At 36.6% G+C, this 19,795-nt stretch overlaps 1 non-coding gene across 1 annotated transcript; it reads left to right on the top strand.

Annotated features, from left to right (window-relative positions):
• The first annotated feature begins 18,874 nt into the window (after positions 1-18,874).
• LOC123326267 lies at positions 18,875-18,977 on the top strand. Its single transcript, XR_006540974.1, has one exon. It is a non-coding gene; the product is annotated as a U6 spliceosomal RNA (small nuclear RNA).
• Positions 18,978-19,795: the final 818 nt, after the last annotated feature.

The raw sequence follows: 19,795 nt of genomic DNA, 5'->3' as shown, positions 1-19,795 counted from the left end.
TACAATACCCCATTTCTTAAATAGAGTCTGATAAACTTTTCTCAAACATTCCATGCAAACATTCTGCTTGCCTTGTAAAATGTATTGAGGCAAAGGTTTTAATTAAAATGCTGTATCCAACAGCTGTTAATTTGTGAGACTTACAAGCCAAATGTATCCTTTTAGGAAAATGAGGCATAATTGAAATATGAGACTAACAACAGCAGATTTAAAATCAAGTGTGAAATACAGCTTTATTCACAGCTTAGATAGATGTGTCACTTGGAAGTTAAATAGCATTTCATCAATACTTTTTCCTTTTTTATCGTGATCACTTTGTCTACTTTTAATGGCCCTAGAAAATGACAAGTATCAAGCCTGAAACATACATGTCTCCATATTTATAGGAAGAGTAAGAATGAAAGTTGTTTCCATGTACTCTGTTTTATTACCTACCAAATTAATGAATAAGAATGGCTAGATAATGTATTTTTTTCCTGTTCTCTACCATAAGATTTTGATCTTTGATCAGTTATAGATGGTTGACATGGAAGAGGAAATCTGCAAAAAGGTTTCAAAAACACAGAATTCAGCACAGCCCTGTGTTCACTGAGAATATCTCAGCGAATAGTGTATCTCAAGAGAGCTGGAACAAATCTACATTATCCACCCCATTGTGCAGCGTCATGAATATGACCTATCCTGTAAGAAACAACCATAATTTGAAGTGAAAGGAAAATGTGTGTGTGTGTGAAATCAAGCATCAGGAGACATCTTGAGTCACACCTTGTTTTATAGAATAAGCCCTATAGATTAAAAAATCATAAAAGGAGATGACTAATTTTAAACCAAGGTTTATTTAATAATTAGTAGGTGTTGTACTTGTTATAGTGGAAACTTTGATGTAAATGGAGAATTCTTCTCCAAACCCACAATATTCTGCTCTAGTGCCCAGGGTCAGATATGGTGTGAGAGTGTAGAAATGGAAGAAAATGTCTACTATATAATAATTAATATAATATTAATAAAATAAGAATAATAGCTAGGACAATGAAGATAATGATGGTGATGATAAGGTCGTAATTTAAACTTCTTATACAACATATATCAGGAACTATACCCAGTGCTTTACATAGATCATTTAAGTTCATGACTAGCTAATTCTCTAATAATAGTAATATGATAGTCATAAAGTTGTTGGGACATTCATACATGTAAAACACTTATGCGAGTACATGGAATATGTAATTATTTAATTATTATTGTGTTACTTTTTTATAGTTAGCTGCCATATCACAAGAAATAGGAATTAATACTTCAATTTTATTGATGAGGCTCACAGAGCTTCAGTAATTTACCCAGTGTCCCACAATGAGTAAATTGGAGAATAAGAATATAACTCTTTCTCATCCTGATCCCAAATTTCATGCTCCTTTACTATCTCATTTCATATCATATATTTACGAAGCTCTTATACTCATTACCTCATATATATTGAGCTATCTGTAAATCGATTTTCTCCTCTGTAAAATGATGGGTTAGACAAAGAAGTTATTATTTTTCCCTACGTCATGGCATTTGGCCAAATAATTCTAATTAGTCAAAGTTCATTCCATATGCACACGTTTAAGCAGCTTAAAGCTACCTCTATAAACTCTTAGCAGTAGGCAAGTATTTTTGTCAAAGATCTTCACTTGATCCGTCTATACTGCCTTGAAATACTCTGCAGCAGGGCAGGGAAAGAGGAATATAGCTCACTTCTCTGGGAATCACTCAAGCAACTTGTAATAGGTGTACAAATTGGATAATTTTCACCAATTCAATGTAAAGAAAGGAAAAAATTAAGGAGAATTATTGCCACTTGGCACTTATTTCTTTCTTGAGCTGAGAGCAGTGAGAAAAGATTCTCACTCAATTTTTTTTAAATATAGAACCCAAATTAGACTTAAAAAGAAAAGTGCTTCTTTCTCTGTGGGTAGCTTCTTGATTTTGTTAAGTTGACACTTGTCCTCCCTTTTTCTATTAAGTCACTCATCAGTTGGTAAACTGGGGCTTATTACTCACATATCAAGTGAGAACAGAAACCCAAAGTGATCGGCTATGAATCTGAATATACCAATGTATCAAATGACTTTGTTGAACCATGTCCCACAGGCAAGGGGAGCCTGGCTAAAGAGCACACAGATGGCATTACAGTTCTGAATTTATTTTTCCTCTCTGCCCATTCTAACTAATTTTAAGATACCTCAAATCACCCTGGGTCTGAGAGCATACTTATTATCTCATTTTCAATTTGAGAGAAACAGAAAGGTAAGAGGTTAAACTCTTGGGAGCTCTGACAAAGAACCATGGTCAAGTACCAACCTAGGATATAAGTAACAATGTTCATTATTACATGGAAACTAGATGGCACTCCTAACTTTTCTGTAAAGCAAATTTCTATTTACACAATTTCCAAGCTGTTAAATATAAGAGTCAATGATATGGTTTTGATAAGCCATGACAAGGGCAAGGGCTGCCACACAGAAGCCTTGAGTAAGAATAAAGGCAAAAAAAGAACATAGCTTTCAAAAGGAAGAAATTATTTTTATGAAAGTAGTGAATGCCAAAACCATCCTTTTATCCCAGCCTAAACCAGTATAAAAGCCATATCACTTTCTTTTATCACTATCCTTCATCATATACCCTTTCTTCTTTTTCCAGATACAAACAGAAACAAAAAATGTTTTGTGTACTAAGAGATGCCTTTGACATGGGGAAAAGAAAATATCAAAGCATGTTCTGCATTAGGATTCTGGACCCAACTCAGAAAGTCATTACATACTACATTCATGTTTGCAACAAACATTTTTTTTTTTAAGATTTTATTTATTTGACAGAGAGAGAGATAGCAAGAGAGGGAACACAAGCAGGGGGAGTGGGAGAGGGAGAAGCAAGCTTCTTGCTGAGCAGGGAGCCCGATGTGGGGCTCGATCCCAGGACCCTGGGATCATGACCTGAGCCGAAGACAGGCGCTTAACGACTGAGCCACCCAGGCACCCCTGCAACAAACATTTTTGAACATCTGTATGCAAGACAATGTTCTAGGGCCCCACCATATATCACCAAACAAAATGAGCAAAAATATTATCATACTAGAACTTAGAGAGCTGAGGCTGATAATAAATAATAAACATAATCAGTTATATCATATACTGGTATGGGAAAACCTCCATAGGAAAAATAGAATCAAGAGTGTGTGTCAATGCTATAAAACTAGTAGTCAATCACAAGATAAAATCTGGAAACACCACAAAAAATGGAGGTTAAACAACGTGCTACTAAGCAATGAATGGGTCCACTAGGAAATCAAAGAAGAAATAAAAAGTATGTGGAAACAAATGAAAATAAACACAACGGTTCAAAACCTTTGAGATGCAGCAAAAGTGGCAGTAAGAGGGAATTTTATAGCAATACAGACCTACGTCAAGAAGCAAGAAAAATCTCAAATAAACAACCTAACCTTACACCTAAACGAGTTGGAAAAAGAACAACAAACAAAACCTAAAACCAGCAGAAGGAAGGGAATAATAAAGATCGGAGCAGAAATAAAGGATATAGAAACTAAAAAAAAAAAAAAAATAGAACAAATCAGTGAAACCAGGAGCTGGTTCTTTGAAAAAAATCATTAACATTGATAAACCTCTAGCCAGATTTAAGAAAAAAAGAGAAAGGACTAAAATAAATAAAATCACAAATGAGAAAGAGGAAATAACCAACACCATAGAAATATAAACAATTATAAGAGAAGATTATGAAAAAGTATGCCAACAAAATGGACAACCTAGAAGAAATGGATAAATTCCTAGAAACATATAACGTACCAAAACTGAAACAGGAAGAACTAGAAAATTTGAACAGACCAATAACCAGCAAAAAATTGAATCAGTAGTCATAAAACTCCTAACAAACAAAAGTCTAGGACCAGGTGGCCTCACAGATGAATTCTACCAAATATTTAAAGAAGAGTTAGTACCTATCCTCCTCAAACTATTCCAAAAATTTTTTTAAAAGGAGAGAAAACTTCCAAATTCATTCTGTGAAGCCAGCATTACTGTGATATTAAACCTGGATAAAGACACCACTAAAAAAGAGAACTACAGGTCAATATCCCTAATGAACATAGATGCAAAAATCCTCAATAAAGTCCTAGCAAACTGAATTCAACAACAGATTAAAAAAATCATTCACCATGATCGAGTGGGATTTTTTCCTGAGTTGCTAGGGTGGTTCAATATTCACAAATCAATGAATGTGATACATCACATCAATAAGAGAAAGGATAAGAACCATATGATCATTCTAGTAGACACAGAAAAAGCATTTGACAAGTATAACATCTATTCGTGATAAGAACCCTCAACAAAGTAGGTTTAGAGGGAATATACCACAACATCATAAAGGCCACATATGAAAAAACCCACAGCTAATGTCATCTTCAATGGGGAAAAACTGAGAGCTTTTCCCCTATGGTCAAGAATAAGAAAATGATGTCCACTTTCACCACTTTTATTCAACATAGTACTGGAAGTCCTAGCCACAGCAGTCAGACAACAAAAATAAATAAAATTCATCCAGATCTGCAAGGAAGAAATAAAACTTTCATTATTTCCAAATGACATGACATCATGAAAGATTCCACCAAAAAACTGCTAGAACTAATAAATGAATTCTGTAAAATCGCAGGATACAAAGTCAACATACAGAAATCTGTTGCACTTCTATATACCAATACTGAACCAGCAGAAAGAGAAATTAAGAAAACGATACCATTTACAATTGCACCCAAAATGAAAAGACACTTAGGAATGAACCTAACCAAAGAGGTGAAAGGCCTGTACTCTGAAAACTATAAAACACTGATGAAAGGAATTGAAGTTGACACAAAGAAATGGAAAGACATTCCATACTCATGGATTGGAAGAACAAATATTATTATTATTTTTTTTAAGATTTTATTTATTTATTTGAGAGAGAGAGAATGAGAGAGAGCACATGAGAGGGGGGAGGGTCAGAGGGAGAAGCAGGCTCCCCGCCGAGCAGGGAGCCCGATGCGGGACTCGATCCCGGGACTCCAGGATCATGACCCGAGCCGAAGGCAGTCGCTCAACCAACTGAGCCACCCAGGCGCCCAGAACAAATATTATTAAAATGTCTCTACTACCAAAGCCATCCACACATTTAATGCAATCCCTATCAAAATACCAACAGCATTTTGCACAGAATTAGAACAAACAATTCTAAAATTTGTATGGAACCACAAAAGACCCTGAATAGCCAAAGTAATCTTGAAAAAGGAAAGCAAAGCTGGAGGCATCACAATTATAGACTTCAAGTTATATTACAAAGCTGTAGTGATCGAGACAGTATGATACTGGCACAAAAATGGACAGATAGATCAATGGAACAGAGTAGAAAACCCAGAAATAAACCCACAACTATATGGTCAATTCATCTTTGACAAAGCAGGAAAAATATCCAATGGGAAAAGGACAGTCTCTTCAATAAATGGTGTTGGGAGAAGCGGATAGCAACATGTAAAAGAAAGAAACTGGTCCACTTTCTTACACCATACACAAAAATAAATTGAAATGGATTAAAGACCTAAATGTGAGACCTGAAACCATAAAAACCCTAGAAGAGAACGCAGGCAGTAACCTCTTTGACATCAGCTATAGCAAGTTTTTTCTAGATATGTCTCCTGAGGGAAGGGAAAGAAAAGCAAAAATAAACTATTGGGATTACATCAAAATGAAAAGCTTCTACACAACAAGGGAAACAATCAACAAAACCAAGAGACAACCTATGGAATGGAAGAAGATATTTGCAAATGACACATCTGAGAAAGGGTTAGTGTCCAAGATATATAAAGAACTTATAAAACTCAACACCCAAAAAACAAATAATCCAGTTAGAAAATGGGCAGAAGACATGGATAGACATTTCTCCAGAGAAGACATACAAATGGCCGACAGATACACAAAATATGTTTGTCATCATTTACCATCAGGGAAATAAAAATCAAAACTATGGTGTGATATCACCTCACACCCATCAGAATGGTTAAAACCACAACATAAGAAACGCAGGTGTTTCTGAGGATGTGGAGAAAAAGGAGCAGTTGTGCATTGTTGATGGGAATGCAAACTGGTGCAGCCACTGTAGAAAATGGTATGGAGGTTCCTGAAAAAGTTAAAAATAGAACTACCCTATGATCCAACAATCAAACTACTGGGTATTTATCCAAAGAATACAAAAACACTAATTCAAAGAGATACATGCACCCCTATGTTTATAGCAGCATTATTTACAATAGCCAAGATATGGAAGCAGCCCAAGTGTTCAACTATTGATGAACAAATAAAGAAGAGGTGGTATATATACAAACAATGGGATATTATTCAGCCATAAAAAAGGAATGAAATCTTGCCATTTGCAACCACATGGATGGACCTAGAGAGTATAAGGCTAAGTAAAATAAGTCAGTCAGAGAAAGACAAATACCATATGATTTCACTCATATGTAGAATTTAAGAAACAAAACAAATGAGCAAAGGGACAAAAAAGGGAGAGAGAGAGAGAAGGAAATCAAGAAACAAACTCTTAATTAGAGAGAACAAACTGATGGTTACCAGAAGGGAGGGAAGTTGGGAGGAAGGGTTAAATTGGTGTTGGGGATTAAGGATTGCCCTTGTCATAATGTGCACTGGGTGAGGTATGGGATTGTTGAATCACTGTATTGTACATCTAAAACTAATATAACACAGTATGTTAACTAACTGGAATTAAAATAAAAATTAAAAAAAAAGTGTGGTGTGTATTGTGGGCAGGGAGAGCAAGATGTTGGAAAGTCGGAAAGTCAGAAAGTCCTCATTAATAATGTAGTATTTGAATACAGACTTGAGGTATATGTGTGTGTTGGGGTCAGTGTTAGTCCTGAAACTATCTGAGAAATATAAACTGTTAAAGATAGAGGGACAACCAACACAGAATAACCCAAATAGTACACATCATGTTCAAGGAACATCAAAGTGGTCAGTGTTGCTGGTGTTCAGCTTCAAGATAAAAATAATTATAGTAATAATAAACTTTAAAAAATTTTAAAACATAGAACAAAGTAGAAGAAGTAAAGAGAAAATACAATGCAGATGAAATGGAGCTATCTGGCTAATACGGTCATTTTGACTTTAACTTTGAAATGAGGAGCCATTGTAGTGTTGTGAGGAGTGGAATGGTGAGACAACCTACCTTTTAAGTCACTCAGGATGCTGTGTGTGAGGGAGTGGATGGTAATGGTGGAATCTAGGAAACTCACAAAGAAGCTAGCAATAGAAAGTCAAAGTCAGAGTTTATTTTGAAGGAAGAGCCAACAGGAGTTTTCCAGACATTAGATGTGAGAGGAAAGGGAAAGATGATCCCATGGTTGTTGGTGGGAGCAAATATAAGATTGCATTACATCGGATGGTTTGGGAAGCCTGAGAGTAGACAAGTTTTGAAGGGGAGTAAATCAAGACTTAAATTTGAAATGCCTGGTTGACATCTCAGTGGAGAAATCAAGTAGGCAGTTTGATACGTGACTTTGAAGTTTAGGAGGGAGCTAAGATATATAGATACTTAAGAGGTTTTTTGCACATGGATGGTATTTTAACATGGGATAATGAATTATGTCAACAGGAGAGTAAAGATGGACAAGATACCAAACACTAAGCTCTGTGTTACTGTAATTTAAGATGTTAGAGAGAAGTGGAAGAACCAGCAAAGGATACTGAAAATAGCAGTCAGGAGGAAGGAGGGAAACCAAACCTGAATGCTGACCTGTGTCTTCAGGAAAGAGAAGATCAAGGCAGAGGTAGTGAGCAATTATGTCACATGATACTGATCAGTCAACTAAGATAAGGATTGTGAATGGACTAAACATCCAGGAAGAGCTACTGTGTAAACTCCAGTAAACAAAATAAAAACCTGACCACCAGATGCTTTCACCAAAATAACATATGAAAAAGAAATATGGAAAAATAAAAATTGTTGACATCACAATGTGTGGAGATTATTTTCCTTATTTTTCTTAATAAATTTTCTCCATTATCATTATAGAAATTTTGACAAAAGCTAAGTATTTATATTCTTCCAATGGGCATCAAGTTAAAATGCCCATGGTGATGGATGTATCTGTGCTAGCCATTTTGAAAACTACCGGCATACTTTCTTGCTTCAAGCCTTCTGTTTTCAGGATATTTTCCAAATCCTTTAACAGTGCTCATGATCCCCTCCATGATTCTAGCTCCTCAGCTCTCACCACTGCCTTTCTCACATTTTATGGATGAAGACGCACAAAAAACCTGTATTTTGCTAGCTGAACTTGCCTTATTCTCTAAATTGCTTCACAAAAACTTCTGCTTTCACAGTCAGCTTAATAGCTCCCTGTTAGCAGTTTTGTTACCACTTCCTCCTGGAAGACTCCTCTGAACTGCAAAATTAGTTTAAGTTTTGTCACAGGTTCAAAACTAGGGAAACCTTTCCTTCTCCAGGAATCCTTACAGGTAGCAGCATTTCTTTTAAAACTCTCAAAATACAAACATTCTGACTGCATTTCCTTTAACGGAATATGAGGCAACTCAACCATCCTCCTATGGGAAAATAACTCCAATGCAGTGGCTGCTTTTAAGGAGACTCAGAGTAACTTACTCTTCTAAAAGAAAGTGCAGAGGTGATTCTAAAGAGAGTATTTTCTTTTCCTCCACCTCTCTCATTAGGGGGATGGACAGGAAAAACCATGACCACTCCACTAAGAAGAGCCATTCACCCACCCACAGAATCAAGAAAGAGCTATCAATCTTATCAGTGTCTGGGCCAGGTAAGATGTCCCCTGTTCACGGTTTCTGCCAAAAACAATGCAGATGGGATCGCAGGAGAGACTCCCTTCTTTTTTTTTTTAAACTTTTTTATTGTTATGCTAATCACCATACATTACATCATTAGTTTTAGATGAAGTGTTCCATGATTCATTGTTTGTGCATAACACCCAGTGCTCCATGCAGAACGTGCCCTCCTCAATACCCATCACCAGGCTAACCCATCCCCCCAGCCCCCTCCCCTCTAGAACCCTCAGTTTGTTTTTCAGAGTCCATAGTCTCTCATGGTTCGTCTCCCCCTCCGAATTCCCCCCCTTCATTCTTCCCCTCCTCCTATCTTCTTCTTCTTCTTTTTTTTCTTAACATATATTGCATTATTTGTTTCAGAGGTACAGATCTGAGATTCAACAGTCTTGCACAATTCACAGCGCTTACCAGAGCACATACCCTCCCCAGTGTCTATCACCCAGTCACCCCATCCCTCCCACCGGAGAGACTCCCTTCTACTAGAACATCCGATCATACCCATTTCATTCACTCTAAATATGACAACAAAAGGGTATGTTTCTGTTGTTCATCTTTACATCCTGAGACATCAGCACCTTGCATTAAACACAGAAGTAGCTCAAGAGACATCTCTTGAATGTATCATCGATACATCTGGAATGCTGTTCAGCCCATTCATTTCAAATAAGTTTTTAGACAAACCCAGTTCCACATTCAAGTCCTATAATTCATGTTGATGATCACATCTAGGCTGGGAAGGAACAGTGCCGCCCAAGATGGTGGAGTCCCGGCATCAGGAGTGCCTCCGTGGGCCACTCTGGGAATACTCTTAAGTGAAACGAACATTGCAAGCGGGCAGGTTTGCATTGTGCCAACAGCACTGCACAGGGAAAAATTATATAGCCCATTACCAACCGGTTCCAGGTGCTTGCTGAAGTTGTTTTCGCCTCTTTGTTTCCCTAGCATCAGTACACAATAGACCTCGTACTACCCCTTTTTGAAATCCCAGGGAACAAGTGGGTGGGAACTTGTCTCTCAACTCCCTTTGGGAAAATCAGCAGTATTTATTTTCTTGTCTGTATATGAGAAACTGCAATGTGGAATGTTTATGCAAGGACTCTTAGAACCTGGACTTGGAGAATAAACATTCATTTGTAAGTAATAAGTTTTTCAGTGATACAGATGTTATTTCAATTATAATTTAATCTGAATATGGAATGCTGTTCCTGAAAAATACTGAAAATTTTAAAAGCATTTAAAGTTAATGTATGTTTAATTTACAATTTATGTAAAACTTAGGGATTATAAATTCTACCTATTGAGTGTTCACCACTTTTATTTTTTTATTTTTTTTATTTTTTAATTTTATTATTTATTTTTTTTAAGATTTTATTTATTTATTTGACAGAGAGAGACACAGCGAGAGAGGAAACACAGGCAGGGGGAGTGGGAGAGGAAGAAGCAGGCTTTCCGCCAAGCAGGGAGCCCGATGTGGGGCTCGATCCCAGGACCCTGGGATCATGACCTGAGCCAAAGGCAGACGCTTAACGACTGAGCCACCCAGGCGCCCCTCACCACTTTTATTTTTAAAGAAAAAAAATCCTATCTACCTTAAGAAAAAACAGCCAACAGTAAGTACAATACAATATGTACTTTGACTTTGGGTAATAATTGTAGAACTATAGTTATTTTTTATGGCTGTAGAACTATAGTTATTTTTATCCATCTTTTCATATTTATTTATTTTCCATTTGTTCTATAATGAAAATGCATTACTTTCAATGTTACTGCAAAATTGTCCTGAAGTTGACATTTGAGGCATCTTCACTTTGAATTGTTTAAAATGTTGCAAAATTTTTATGAGAGATTTTAAGAGAATATCTCCCTTTTTGCCTTCAAGCAATAATTTTTAAAGAAAGTAATTATATAGAAATAAAGTAATTATATGGATTAAAAAAAGACATCTTGCTTTCACTTTTATCTCTGTATAAGACTGAATACCAAAATGGCTTTATGAATTAACATAAAATTGCTACAAATTTCAGAAATGCCTTTTCTCATTATCTCCCTGAGACATCTGTCAATATTTGTCTGTTAACAGACTAAGCAATCAGCCTTAGTAAATAAAATATCAGAGCCAAATACATATACCCTTTCAACAATTAAAGGGTTGCTTAGGGATAGGATATTAGCATGACGATTATCAGATGTCCTACTTACACCAATTTTTCCTTCACAAAAATTAATAGTAGTGAAACTGGCCGAAGAGTAATGATATTCTGTAGGTTCCCCCCAACCTGCCATTGTCCAACCACCGCATTGCTGGTATCTGTGAGATACTTAAGTAGAAGCTAATGCCAGAACAAATAGGGCTCCAGTTTATAAAACGAAGACAAAAGTCAAGGTTAGTTGCTGATAATCTACTAAGGCAATGCTGTTATTCACATGGAAGCCAAAATTGCTGAAATGACTGCTTTGTTGCTAGTTATTAAGTGGATTACAGAGCCTAATGGCCTTTGACTTACTAGTTGTATAAACTTGAGGAGGTTACTTGAATTATTTGAAGCACATGAAAAGCATCTATCGAATGGGGTTATATGATATACTTCATTTAAATTGGCATGCAAGGGCGCCTGGGTGGCTCAGTTGGTTAAGCGACTGCCTTTGGCTCAGGTCATGATCCTGGAGTCCCTGGATCAAGTCCCGCATCAGGCTCCCTGCTCAGCAGGGAGTCTGCTTCTCCCTCTGATCCTCTCCCCTCTCATGTGCTCTCTCTCATTCTCTCTCTCTCAAATAAATAAATAAAATCTTTAAACAAACAAATAAATAAATAAATTGGCATGCGAATTTTGAGATGAAATATGTGAATTACTCTGTATAATATGCAACACTAAATAGACTTTGAATGCATCTTAGATCGGTTATGAGTAGTTAGAGAAACGTAAACAAATGAAAGGCACTCAGTAAATAACCAGGTTCTTAAAAATAATAGTTTTGTGTTGATATTATAACACAATGATTATTTTAATCGAATTCTGAAATGACCTCAGCATTTCAGACAAATCTGTAGGTACACGCAGCTGTGAATTTGGACATGTTCATTTTAGCCCTGGCTATACTCCTGAATGATGTGAAGTTTCTGAAATGTTTTTCTTTCTCTAGGAAGGACATTTTATATATATATAAATATAAATACATATATTTATATATATATAAAATGTTGGTGGTTGGGGGAAACACAAAATACAAAATCCAATACAGTACAATAAAAAGAGAATGACTCTACAATAAAAGAATTGTGATAAAATTCTACCTACCAGCTTGTATTACTCTTTTGAGTATCCAAACTTTATCTGAAAATTAGGAAAAATAGTATCAACTTCAAATAGTTTTCGAGAAGTAAACGAATGGATGGCAACCAGTCATAGCTTCTATGATGAAAAGCTGTATATAAAGTCTCTGTAAATGTGACTAGCAATAGGTTCAATTCAAGGTCATTTCTTGGGAGAACTTGTGCAGAGCTTTTACTATAAAATAAAATGTCAGTTCTATCTATACAATACTTTCCAAGGGGAACAACAAAACTTTTCAGATTGTTAAATATGAAGGCTCTTTCTCATATACTAGATGAAGCAATGGTTAAATAGTGACAAAAAGACTAAATTTAGTATCATGTTAAAAAAAAAATCAAGAATATGAGAGAAATTTTCCCAGCTTGTTGCTTTGGTATCGCCAATTGCATATAAATAGGACAATTTAAAGCAAGATCAGGATGATACTAAGTCGTAGCTTTTTACAATGTGAATAATGTGTAGGTAATTGTCATTGGAGTATATAGAGTAAGATTATGAACTTGGATCCTAGATTCTGAGGTCATATTCTATCCCTTCTATTAACTATGTTTGATCTCTTCATATTTTCTCAAATGTACGATGAAGCTCTCATCCAGTTCCCACTATCCTGAATCCTATACTTCACAGAAGTGAGGAGGCAGCAGTCATGTGAAACCAACTATTAGACTGTTCTCAGGCAGAGAACCTCAACACAGAGTTGAGCTATAAATTCTTCATGGACATGTCATCAGTTTGGGATAAAACTATAAAATTTAAGTTTTGCTCCATGTTCAATTATCAGATCTATATCAGATTATGCAGTGTATTGGAGCCTAGGAAGCAATTTTTTGGCAAAAATAAGAAGGCTGGAATCAGTTCAGTAGTAGAGGTTGAACACAAACTCAGAATGACATCATGTTCATTAGTCACATTTAGTGGCTGTGCCAAGGTAACATTGCATCAGAAATACTGACTAATATGTGTTTTAATAACTTGGAATCCTGTTAAAACATAGATTCTTCTTCAGTAGGTCTGGGTTCTGTGTGTCTAGCAAATGCCCAGGTTGTGTCCAAGCCAGAAAACACTTCAAATAGGATGAGTCTAGCTTAGTGCTGTCTGCTAGCACTCTTTGTGAAGTGGAACTGTCTATATTTGTTCTGTATTTGTCCAATATGGTAGCCACTAGCACATATGGCTGTTAACCTTTTGAAAAGTGTCTCATGCAACTGAAGAACTGAATTTAAATTTATTTTAATCTAAATGTAAATAGCAGTGCGACGTTGGTGGTTGTTGGTTATTGGGCAGCACAGGTCTAAGTAATCCAAGTAATTTGTCTTGATGATATAAGAGGCCGTATTCAAAGCAATAAAATTATCTTCCCAAACAGCAACTCAGGGTTATAATTATTGACTTAGTGTTGATTTGTGTATATCAGTCATTCAATTGTAGGACCACAAATGCACCAACCAAAAAGGTAAGATAGTACTGGAGATCAGTATGGGGCAATCATTAGCTTCTGTGGTTTCAAATCTACTATGCCACTTACGAGCTGTGTGATCTTGAGTATTTAACTACTTTGTGCCTCAATTTCCTCATTTGTAAAAGGGGATAATAATAATAATAACGTTGTGAGAATTGAATTAGTTAATATTTATAAGGCACGACAACAGTGTCTGATACAAACCTATACAACACGGTTGTTGTTATAAATCGTACTCCACATTTTATACAAAAATATCAGTTTCAGAGAAATTAAACACATAAATGTCAAAGCTAATTTGTTTTATTTAATTTGGCATCATTTGTACACTGCAAAGATGCACAGATCTTAAATGTATAGTTAGGTAAATTTTGACAAGTATATCACCCCAGAAAGTTCCTTCAGGCATGTTCCCAGACTAAACCTCCTAGCAACCACAACCTTTATTTCTATTACTAGAGATTAGTGTTGCATGTTCTAGAAGAACATATAAATGAAATTATATGTGCTCATTCTTGCTTTTGTGACTCCAAAGAATATTTTTAGGGCCTATCCCCTGCGGAGTGGTACTCTATTTTATGACTATACCACAGTCTGTTTCTCCATTCTCATGTTGATGTACAGTTGAGATGTTTGGTTAATAATGAATAAAACTGCTATAACCATTTGGTACAAGCCTTTTATAGACATTCATTTTCATTTCCTTTTGATAAATACCTAGGAGTAGAATTGCTGGGTCATAGGGGGAGATGTATGTTTAACAAAATTTTAAATAGGCCAAAGTGTTTATCAAAGTGCTGGGTGACAATTTCCCCACAGACATCTTACCAAGTCTTGAGAGCAGAGGTAACTGACTGCCTTTGTTCTTCTTCTTTTTTTTTTTTTAATTTAATTTATTTATTTGAGAGAGAGAGAGAGAACATGAGTGGGGGAAGAGGTAGAGGGAGAGGGAGAAGCAGACTCCCCGCTGATCAGGGAGCCTGATGCGGGGCTCAGTCCCAAGACCCTGAGATCATGACCTGAGCTGAAGGCAGAAGCTTAACTGACTGATTCACCCAGGAGCCCCTGACGGCCTTTGTTCTGGATTACTGTGTTAATATTGCATATTGAAAAGCCTTAGAAAATAGAGCTAGTGTCCACCTCTGGACCAAAGGGTAGGTTTGCTTCCTGTCCAGTATAACAAAGAAAATGTCTCCCTCCAGAGAAAATATCTTACTCCCCATTATTTAAGATTCAGGTTCCCTAAGCTCAGGGTTTCTTTCTTCCAACATAACCTGCACGTGCAGGTATCACCTGACTCTCTTCATCGCTCTATGGGAACTGGGGCTTAGAACATTGGCACAAATGGTAATATGCTGGCTCATTGATCTGACCTGGCTGTCTTATATTTTCTTCTAGCGTCTATGAAACCCTGGCAGACTTAGCTGGGACCTCGTAAGTAGGGTAAAATCTAAATCCTTCACAGTTCTCGATAGTTTCGTAGCAAGGATGAGATGTTGACAAGGAGTACATTTCTGGAAAAGGAAAGATGAAGTGTTTTATGAGGCTTTAGGGAGATACAATGGAATCGGCAGCAAACACATTGATCACATTGTATGGTTATCAGGTGTGTTTAAATGGAGGCATTGGTGAGATGTTTGCAGGCTGAGTTCTAGAAAGTAAGTTAAAGACAACCGTCTAAATGGTGCCCTGATTGCTGCTAATCCTCCTGCAGGCAGGGTGACTTCTCACCAAGCTGGGAATCATTCTCAAGTCCATCCATTATAACAGTTAGTACAAAGATTTTTATTAGATGGCAGAAACCCTCAGATGCCCACCTCTACTTCAGGCTGTATTTACAAAGACACACACTTGTACCGTTAGTGAAAGGAGGCTATTCTCAGCTGCCCTGGGCATAAACCAGGGCAGTTATTAAATCTTCAGCTGGTTCCTAGGAAGATGAGGGGTTTGGAGGTGTATACTGCTTGTTCAGGAAAAATGGCAAGAGCTGAGCGTCCTCTGCAAGCTACCATGCCAACTGGAGAGCCACCCAGACATGAATAAGAAAGGTCTTAGAGATGTTATTTGCTTTTGCAGTGGGTCCTGGCTACTATAGTAAAGCTTTGGCCCTCTGAGAGAGATTTCCCTGAGACAGGGAAAAACATCAAAACAAAAGCAAAACAAAACAAAACAAAAAACAACCTTTGGGAAACCATAAACGAGGCACTGACAAGTATACACGCTTCAACTGTCCTAGATTGGGTTTATAAGGCTGATAAAATGACCCTTTGGCAAATGGGCCAAAGTAATGTTATTTGTAGTTCCGCTGCTCATATACTATTTCTGTTGTTTTGCAATTGTACTATGAATGCTTGTAAAGTCGAGGGGGGATTTGTTTGTTCAGGGACTGTGGCATGTAGCAAAGTGCTAGTGAGGGACATGAGTCACTCCTCAGTCTGTCCCCTTGTCCTCATGCTGCTGGTGCCATAGAAACAATATAGTAACTGAGGAAGAGAAAGAGAAATCACAGCCTTGACTAAGGTCCTAGTGCATCACAGGTAGTAGGAGATGCAAGACCGCAATGCTACACCCTGTACAGTCCATTGTAAAGCCAACAGGAGTTGGCATTTTCCACAACAAAACCAACTGGATTCCATTCTTGCTCCTGTATTCCCAGTTCTTGTAGATATTGCGACCGTCACCAAATCGATTGCATGAACTAATGCTCTTAGTATGTTGCCTTAGACATTGCCAACAATTTTTTTCTATCCCGAAGGCACCCAAGAACCAAGACTAATTTGCATTCATGTGGCAAAGCTTCTAATATACATTTGCAGTACTCTGCAGGGTTATCTATACTTCTGCCATTCCCCACCTGTGGCTGGGTCAGGATTTCGTGTGAATGTCTCCATTCTGTGGTGAGAAGCTTTCACTTTATACATGATGCCCTGTTTATTGGCAAGTCAGAACCCTCATGCCCAAAGGTCCTGACTGCAGTCCTCCGTCAGCAGGAGTGGTTGATAAACCTGACAAAATTCAGGGGCCCACTTACCAAGTGAAGTCGCTTGGCACTATGTGGGTAGAGTCACAATTCTCAGTTCCTCTGGCAGTCAGGGGAAATTGCTTTCTCTTCATCCAACAAGATTACCAAGAAGGGGACCCAGCAATTCATCAGACTTTTAGGTTTTGGAGACAGTATGCCTCCTGTAGGCATTCTACTTGGTCTCTTATATATTGGCCAACCTCCAATCAGCATCAGGTGTCATCCCTTATCGTGATACCTCCTTTGGGCTTTGGACTCATCACCTCTCTGACGCTGCTACAGGGTACATCCCCTTTGGAAACTAGCCATTAGATGGCTCTTGTGCTTCTGTTGACATGAATGCTCGACTCAGGAGGCCTCAAGACTCTTCAGCCTGATAATCCCTTTTTGGTGTGGCTTAACTCAGACTTAAGGACTATCAGGATGGAAGGGTCCACTGAAACTCACGTGTAAAGTAGAAATGGCATATTCATGAGTACAGTGTTTTTGGCCCCTTCGGCATCTTGGCTTTACATGGAAAAAAAAAAAGGCAGCTATTCCTTTTGGGGGAACTTTGTCCTTCTTTCTACTGCCTGAAGCAAATCTGCTGGCTCAGTGGGACCCTGGGTTCACAGAGGTTCTACTAAATGCCTGAGCCTGTTTCACGGATAGCTCATATAAACTGAAATGCAGTGGCATCTGCTGGGATATTGCACCTGTTCAAACTCAGCACCAGCTATGCAGAACTGAAAATGGACATGGTTGCTCTGCTCGGTGGACAGAACTCAAGGTCATATATCTGACCAGTACTCCCCTTGATGAACTTCGTTATATTTTTACCTACACTTGGACTATTGCTAGTTGCTTAGCACAGACAAGCAATTTAGAAATACTATGCTTTATATGTCTTTATTATTTTTATTATTATTTAATCATTTTAACATTACCTTTCCTCTGTAGTTAGTACTTTATGAGTTCTAAGAAATTTTTGCCTACTCCCAAATCATGAAGATATTATCCTATTTTTTCTAGAAACCGTATAGCTTTAGCTTTTATGTTTACCTCTGTGACACATCTCAAAATAATTGTCTTACAATGTAAGACATTACATAGGGGTCAAAGGTTTTGTTTTTATTATTTATTTTTTAATATGACATCATCTCAACACTATTGGTTGAAGAGATTTCCTTTCCCCATCGAATTGCTGTACTGACCTTGATGAAAACCAAGTAATAAGTTAATTTTTTAAAGAAAGTATTATTATATTTTTGTAAGTAGGATTTCTTAATCAAGATACAAAAGGATCTAACCACAAAAAGAAAATGCTCATGCATTTTAAAAAAAAACTTAAAACTTCCATTTGTCAAAAGTGCATTAAAGAAAATATAGATAAACCATTAATCAGAGAAGATAGACCTGATATAGCTACAGATCTAGATATGGGTATATGCTTCCTCAAATAAATAAGAATGGCATGAACAACTCAATAAAAACGCACTCAGAAATTAGCAAGCCATTTATAGAAGAGAAAATATTAATGGCCAATGAACACATATTTATATTAATAACCATTTTATATCCATTCATTTGGAAAACTTAAGACAATGCAAAAAATTAGTGAGCATATGGATTTATTAAAAACTGACAGTTGATACAACAATTTAGAAAACAATTCGGCATTCTTTTAAATGTAAATATTCAAATATCCTCTGACCTTGTTATTTTGCTCCCAAGTATATATGCAAAGACATTTTGGTACTTGTGTCCTATGAGATATATATAAAGATATCCATAACATCATTGTTCATAATAGCAATACACATGGAAATGGCACAAGTGTCTTTGACAGGAGAAATAATCAATAAAGTGTGATATATTCTTAATAGAATATTACACAGCAGCGAATATTATTGAATTAATGTTCCATGCAAAATATGAGTGAATTTTAATGTCATAAGGCAAAATAAAAAAAGCAGGTTACATAAGACTACATATTTTTTTTAAGAAAGCAAAACCAAGAAATATATGTGTATAATAAAAATACATTAAAAAGCAAGCTAATGTCAAATTAAGGACACATGTTACCACTTGGTGGTGGCAGGTGGATAAGAGAAAGAGACATAAATATCTAGATTCAAGTTGTTGGTAATGTTTTAACTCGAGGCACAATAATTTCACCAATATTGTTCTCGCTTCGGCAGCACATATACTAAAACTGGAACGATACAGAGAAGATTAGCAAGACCCCTGCGCAAGAATAACTTCACAAATATCCATTATACTGTTTAAAATAGTTATGCAAATAAATGTATATATAAATATATACATTTAAAATGATATTTGAATAAATATACATTCAAATTAAAAATTAAAAAGGTATGCATGTGATTTAATTATGACAGTGCCTTATGGTCTGAGGATAATAATTGAATTCTGTGTTCGTGTTCCCTCTGTGAAAACACACACACAAAAATACAAGCATGTGAATACACAGGTTGAAGCCACTGTGAAAGCAAAAGTCAAAATCTCATCCTTGTATCATATTCTGTATTCTTCATTATTGAAATATTTAAAGTGACCTGTAAATGACCTGCATGTTGAATATCAATAGGAGTATGGCTACTAAGTTTCCGCAACTAATTTTTAAAGCAGCACGTAGGCGGCAAGACTTTTGAGTTTGTGCTTCCATGTGGATCATCCCCTTTATGAAACATTCTACCACAGCATGGCCAAAACTTCCCAAGAGAGTAAAGAATATTTTTATTTTATCATCCAGGGTATGCTCGTCTTAATCCTGGCTGTTTGAACACCCTGAATCTCCACATGTTCTGCACAAATGATTTTAGACATTAGTAAATCATAACTACCCTGCTAGATCTCAAACTTGTTATGGATGCTGTTACGTTTGACCTGTGAGAGAAGCAAGGGCAGCAGAGAGGATTATAGCAACATAAAAGTAGATGCCTTGCAATGTTTCTATTTGTAGCACATTCTGACTAGTAAATAACAGGAAAAAACATGAATATCCAAATAGATAGTGACAACTTGATCAAAAGAGGAAAAAAAAAATGGAGTCATGTACAACAGGCTTAATCAGGTTAATTAG

The sequence above is a fragment of the Neomonachus schauinslandi genome, chromosome 11 (assembly GCF_002201575.2).
Source record: "Neomonachus schauinslandi chromosome 11, ASM220157v2, whole genome shotgun sequence".
In the NCBI taxonomy this organism is placed as follows: Eukaryota; Metazoa; Chordata; class Mammalia; order Carnivora; family Phocidae; genus Neomonachus; species Neomonachus schauinslandi.
Note: the sequence above shows the minus strand (reverse complement) of the source record. Positions and strands in the feature narration are given on the sequence as shown.